The sequence below is a fragment of the Syngnathus typhle genome, linkage group LG8 (genome assembly GCF_033458585.1).
Source record: "Syngnathus typhle isolate RoL2023-S1 ecotype Sweden linkage group LG8, RoL_Styp_1.0, whole genome shotgun sequence".
Taxonomy (NCBI): Eukaryota; Metazoa; Chordata; class Actinopteri; order Syngnathiformes; family Syngnathidae; genus Syngnathus; species Syngnathus typhle.
This window is the reverse complement of record NC_083745.1, coordinates 15,943,032-15,949,811: the sequence shown is the minus strand read 5'-3', so window position 1 is coordinate 15,949,811 and position 6,780 is coordinate 15,943,032. Positions and strand designations below refer to the sequence as shown.

Genomic DNA, 6,780 nt, shown 5'->3' with positions numbered 1-6,780 from the left:
AAAACGTGTTTTCTTGTGAATTTGACTGAAAATGATCAATATAATGAGTCACAAATGTTAAAAATGTTCACATTTTGTTTAACATTGTCTTGGGAAAATCTGAATAAACATTTTTTTGAAGGCAACCTCATTTTTTCATTGCTTAATCATAACATATACTCTTACCAGCTTGTCAAAAATAATGCTATTTACTACTTTTTATTTAAAAAACTACAATTAAAAAACTACAATTACAATTAATATTATGTAGAATTGAGTTAAGCCTTTTGACCCGGCCCCCCACAATATTTTCTGTTTCTCATGTGGCCCCATGGAAAAAATAATTGCCCACCCCTGTACTAGATCAATGGTTCCCAAACTTTTGCAGGCTGGCGCCCCCTTGGCTCCCCAGTGAATTCCTAGCGCCCCCCCCCACAGACACATATGGAAACAAACACCTCTTTCTTGATATCTGGTATGCTGCAATTTGAAAAGAGAAAGGTTAAACACAAATGTGTATTTGTAATATTAATGGGATGGATGTGCTTGGTGCAGGGACATAAGCTTCTCAACATCAGGCTGGAACTCACTAAGAAGAAGTCGTAGATCCCCGCAGTCAGTAATTTGGTAACCGGCGTGTGGTAACCGGACCCTGATGCGTCATCCACTGACTCGTCTTGCTGCACGTGTTGTGTACAAATCGTCAAACAAACGTTCAAACTTCTGACTTCGGACTGCTGCCCCCCTACCGCCCCTTTCTTCCTCACCGCCCCCCCAGATCTTTCCACCGCCCCCAGGGGGGAGGTACCGCCCACTTTGGGAACCACTGTACTAGATGAATACAAGCTTTGGAGCACAGGACAAAAGGTGGCACTCACACTCTTCCCACAGGCGGGTGTGGCTAAGACTATTCTCCGAATAGAAACTATGGACTACAGGTTGAAGACCTTTGCCAATTTTACCGTCGAGGCCCCTACAGGTTACCAGACAGAACTGCAAGCTCTGAGACTAATGGCACTACAGTCCCGAATGGTTTTGGACCTCCTGACTGCCGAAAAACGAGGTGTGTGTGAAATAGTTGGTACCTCCTGTTGTACCTACATCCCAGGAGATAATGACACCCACATCGAGTATGCTCTACAAGGACTTCGGAAACTCCGTAAAGCTATGTCCCAGGACGAAACCCCAGCCAAGGATGTCCATCTCTTTTGGTGGCTGTTTTACGGCAATTGGAGGCAACTTCTCTTGAAAGTTGCAGTTCTTTTAGTTGCCATACTATTATTTCTCTGTATTTTTACATCATGCATCATACCTTGTATTTGTCACATGATGACTAAAATGTTGACATCAGCGTTTGCTGTCCGGAATATCATGTTGGTCCAGCGTAAACAAGATGAGTGGGACCACCTTGCGTAAATCGCCTGCCTGTTTGTTTTTCCTTTTTGATGATCCAAAACAAAATACATTCCATTATGATGAACATGGCCAAAGCCAAATGGAGAGCTGTAGTTCTGATAAACTCTGGAATGTAAACTTTCATACTTTTTGATGTTACTGTACTATATTGTGTAGGCGTATACTCATTTATACACAAATGTAGTTATTAGCTGATGTTTTGTTTTCCCATGAATTCCAATGTTAAACAGGGGGGAATGTTGGGAAAAATATACTTTTTATCATTGGATTCTATGTATCTACTTATGTGTGCAAGATCTTCTACAGGATGTGACATTTTGACCTCGTGATGTTGACTTGGGAGCATATGGCTGGCTAAGGAACTTATGTCTGGAGTCACGAGTCGCGCTATACAATAAGCTCCATTGTTAGCTATCCATAAACAGGACATGAGGTTGTCATGCGATAGGTGAAGCAGACAAACGTCCTATTTAAGTGGAGATCATGAGACCGCCACAGGGGTATCCGTCCCATTTGTCTAGCTAAAGTCACGAGCCGACCACACCGCTTCTGTCCGAGATAGTATCCTGTTGTGCTGTGGAATGTCCTTCCTGTTTAAAGAAGCTATGCATTCATGTACACTTGTCCCATTGTTTGTTCCTCAATAGAAGGCACGACCAAACTGAGAGAAGGCGCGGCTCTCAGCCACACTCGCTGTGTGGCTGGGGTGTGCCCTTCTGCAGAAGTCGCTGGCCATCGAAGACATATCCCGCCTCTGTGAGATTCTGTTCAGATAAATGTTGTGAACCCAACAGTTCCGTTGCGTTAACTAAGGTAGGTAAATTAAAGCACGGCTCATTTCAGCATGTACACCGCTGGCAGTATGTTACATTATGTTCTGTTCCCGACTGTACATAATGGAAGTTTAAAGCAGTTGTTCTTGCTGACTTAAACGTCTTTCTTTATTGCTCTGTCAACACGCTACAGGTTACCGTCCGGTCACACTTTTCTAACGGACCGTGTCTCACTTAAAGTGGTCCCCACGAAACACAATGCTCACAAATAAACAATCCTATTGTTACAGTACCAAAGTCAAATTCCTTGTTTGGCACGCTCAAACATGGCGGATAAACATTCTTGAATCTTTACTGTTCACAAGCACAATCACAAGTACAAGTCATTTTCATCCATAAGCACATCAGTCTTTCCTTTTTAAACTTATAATAAGGAGCGACTTATGTGTTTTTTAAAAAAAATAAAAAATAAAATTTTGTGTGAAACCGAGATAAACGAACCGCGATGTAGCAAGGGATTACTGTAATTTGTATCTCAAGTGACGTCAGCAGCGCGACGCGGGGTGGCGCGGCGGTTGTTTCCAAAAAGGACAAAGATTGATCGAGGGATGACGAAGATGACAAAGGGCCCCACGTACTACCGGCATCATTAGCGGCTTTGTGTCTAAGTGACACGGAGGACGAAGAGTTTGAAGGATTTAAGGATTTGGACTGACACAGAAGGTTTGAAAAACTATTATGGCTTTTACGCACGCCCAGTCCTACTCTACGGAGCTCTCTTTCAGCTCCGTGGATAGAAGTCGGGGGCCGGCGCTCGGCTGGGTGGCTGTCCGGGGACGGTGGATGGGGCTCTGACGTGACTTTTACGCACGCCTGGTCCACTATACGGAGCTCGCTTTCACCTCCGTGGATGGAAGTCAAGGGGCGGCGCTCGGCCGGGTGGCTGTCCGGGGACGGTGGATGGGATCGGTCATGGCTTTTACATACGCCCGGTCCTATTCTATGGATCCCTCTTCCACCTCCGTGGCTGGAAGTCCACACCGCCACACGCCTGGATGTTTGTTTTGTTAAATAAAGAGCCGTTTACCAAACCCACGTCTTTCCTTGTACTTTGTTAACGCTAGAATCTAGTTATATACTAGATCCTTGGAATAATGACGAGGCTGACGTCAGGGCGCACGCGTGGCGTTGTTGACAAAGGACGAGGAATTTGATCGATGGATTTAATGATTTAGAGTGCAGAGATGGTTTGATAATATTATTGCTTAGATAATAGTTATTTGATATCTAATTTATATATTGTTATATGGGTCTGTGGAACATTTTGAAGTGCAAGCGCCATCAGCGGCGCGCACCCATTGTTGACAAAGGACGATCGATGGGTTTAATGAATTGGAGTGACACAGATGGATTTATAAACGTGTTATTTATGTAATATTTTTTTAATAACTCTGAATGTTATGTCAGGCCCATTCTCAGCTCTTTAATTGTGTTTATGTCACGTTAGCATACCTATCGTTTAGCCTGTTGTTGCTCATTCGTGTCTGTTCTTGGTGTTGGATTTTGTCAAATAAATTTTCCCCCAAAATGCGACTTATACTCCGGAGCGACTTAAATATGTAATTTCTTTCACTTTTTTGGGCATTTTATGGCTGATGCGACTTGTACTCCGGAGCGACTTTTAGTCCGAAAATTACGGTAGTTCTCATTAATGGAATAAATTACTCCTTTTCACCAGCAGGGGGGTTTGTGTGCACATGAAGCCTCGAGAAATGAACCTATTTGCAAACCGTTTGGTGGGAAAGCCTCAAATCCCAAGTGTGCCAGTTTCTTCACTAAAGAGACGAGAGTTCCTTGTTACAGATGTTTACTGTGATCTTAATTTGTTGACATCACAGATACACCGTCGAACTGGTGACAACACATATTTTGGCCTGCCAGTGAACAACCGGGTACTTCACTGTTTTAACTTAGTAGCTTCGCGATGACGCATCCTAGGTCGGCCGTTAACTATTGCGCTGATGCGTCATGTCACCTTCCCGCTTTTTTCCCGGAAACGAGAAGTGCCCTCGAAGTCTATTTTACAACCGGTTTCTATCGCAACTTAATATCAACAAGACAGTGCTACAAACTACATACAAATAACAAGGAACAAAAAAATTCACACAAAAATAATTTGCACACCATGCAAAACTTGAAGCTTCGCCAGAGCCACAACAGCTTCGCCCAGCGGCGAAAGACACAACTGCTTCGACTTCGGCAGTTACACCAAGGAAGCCTCATGTGTCCATCACTACTCAAAAGCCTTCAGTGTGTCACAGCACTGTAGACCTAAACTCCGTGTGCGTACTACTGCGCAAAAGTTTTGTTTTAAACAGAAAGAACGCAATCCTCCACTAGCAGACATTATGCAGTCGAGATTCCCACATTTGGGGAATTCACAGGGGTCAGTATGTGGCATTCGCATCAGTTGATATATGTAACCGTAACTTGAATTGGTAGTCTCTTTATTTAAGTTGTTGCCTCAGACCCATTTCAGGTTATCGCTTCTCGGCCTTTTGGCTAAGATCAAGTGTAGTATCTGTTCTTATCAGAGTAATATCTGATACGTCCCCCATCTGGGGACCACAAATTAAATTGCTTTTTGGAATAGGGATTTGGAAAAGGGGCTTGCCCTGTTCACTCCACGCATCGACCTAATATAGCAGTATCTCCAGTCATGGTGCACCCCCTCTCCTGGTCAAATCAACAGTTCAATATCTAAGAAAACCATTTCAATCCATTTGCTTCATTCTTACAGGGTTAAGCGGTCAATTAAGACTTGATGGGGTCTGATCTAAATGTAGGACGTTTCGGCTTGAGAGGCAGCAATAATTTACGTAACCGTTCTAAAATATAATTATGTGTTTCTTTGCTTGAGACTTTCCTATTATTGTTTCAATAATATTTATTACAATTCTTATTCTCAAATTTTCAAGAAAATGTCGTTTTCAAAACTTGTTCAGAAAAAAAAAATATTACTCAGTGGTAATGTTGGAGGTTTTCAATAAATACAAATTCATAGTTTTAGGGTTCTCAGGTTAAAAAAGGCAATGCGTGATGGGCATGTTTTTGCAGATATATTCATCCATCCATCCATCTTCTTCCGCTTATCCGGGGTCGGGTCGCGGGGGCAGCAGCTTCAGGAGGGACTCCCAGACTTCTCTCTCCCCAGCCACTTCATCTAGCTCATCCCGGGGGATCCCAAGGCATTCCCAGGCCAGCTGAGAGACATAGTCTCTCCAGCGCTTCCTGGGCCGTCCCCGGGGTCTCCTACCGGTGGGACATGCTCGGAACACCTCCCCAGGGAGAAGTCCAGGAGGGATCCTGATGAGATGCCCGAGCCACCTCATCTGGCTCCTCTCAACGTGGTGGAGCAGCGACTCTACTCCGAGTCTCTCCCGGATGACCGAACTTCTTACCCTATCTCTAAGGGAGAACCCGGACATCCTGCGGAGAAAACTCATTTCGGCCGCTTGTATCCGGGATCTCGTTCTTTCGGTCATGACCCATAGCTTGTGACCATAGGTGAGGGTAGGAGCGTAAATCGACCGGTAAATTCAGAGCTTTGCCTTTTGGCTCAGCTCTCTCTTTACCACGACGGACCGGTACAGAGTCCGCATTACTGCCGACGCTGCACCGATCCACCTGTCGATCTCGCGCTCCATCCTCCCCTCACTTGTGAACAAGACCCCAAGATACTTAAACTCCTCCACTTGGGGCAGGATCTCATCCCCGATCTGGAGAGGGCATTCCACCCTTTTCCGATCGAGGACCATGGACTCGGATTTGGAGGTGCTGACCCTCATCCCAACCGCTTCACACTCGGCTGCGAACCGCTTCAGTGCGAGCTGGAGATCACGGCCTGAAGAAGCCAACAGCACCACGTCGTCTGCAAAAAGCAGAGACGCAATGCTGAGGTCCCCAAACCGGAAACCCTCAACGCCTCGCCTGCGCCTAGAAATTCTGTCCATAAAAATTATGAACAGAATTGGTGACAAAGGGCAGCCTTGGCGGAGTCCAACCCTCACTGGGAACGAATCCGACTTACTGCCGGAAATGCGGACCAAACTCTAGCATCGGTGATACAGGGACCGAACCGCCCTTATCAGTTGGCTCGGTACCCCGTACTCCCGAAGCACCCCCCACAGGACCTGCCGAGGGACACGGTCGAACGCCTTCTCCAAGTCCACAAAACACATGTGGACTGGTTGGGCGAACTCCCATGCACCCTTGAGGATCCTGCTGAGGGTGAAGAGCTGGTCCACTGTTCCACGGCCAGAATGAAAGCCACACTGTTCCTCCTGAATCCGAGGTTCGACCTCTCGACGGACCCTCCTCTCACCCCTGAATAGACCTTACCAGGGAGGCTGAGGAGTGTAATTCCCCTGTAATTGGAAAACACCCTCCGGTCCCCCTTCTTAAAGAGGGGAACAACCACCCCAGTCTGCCAATCCAGAGGCACACTCCCCGATGTCCACGCGATGCTGTAGAGACGTGTAAGCCATGACAGCCCCACAACATCCAGAGCCCTTAAGATCTCATGGATCTCATCCACCCCCAGGGCCTTGCC

At 46.0% G+C, this 6,780-nt stretch overlaps 1 non-coding gene across 1 annotated transcript; it reads left to right on the top strand.

Annotated features, from left to right (window-relative positions):
* Positions 1 to 4,710: 4,710 nt before the first annotated feature.
* LOC133159187 (U2 spliceosomal RNA) lies at positions 4,711 to 4,901 on the top strand. Its single transcript, XR_009715666.1, has one exon. It is a non-coding gene; the product is annotated as a U2 spliceosomal RNA (small nuclear RNA).
* Positions 4,902 to 6,780: the final 1,879 nt, after the last annotated feature.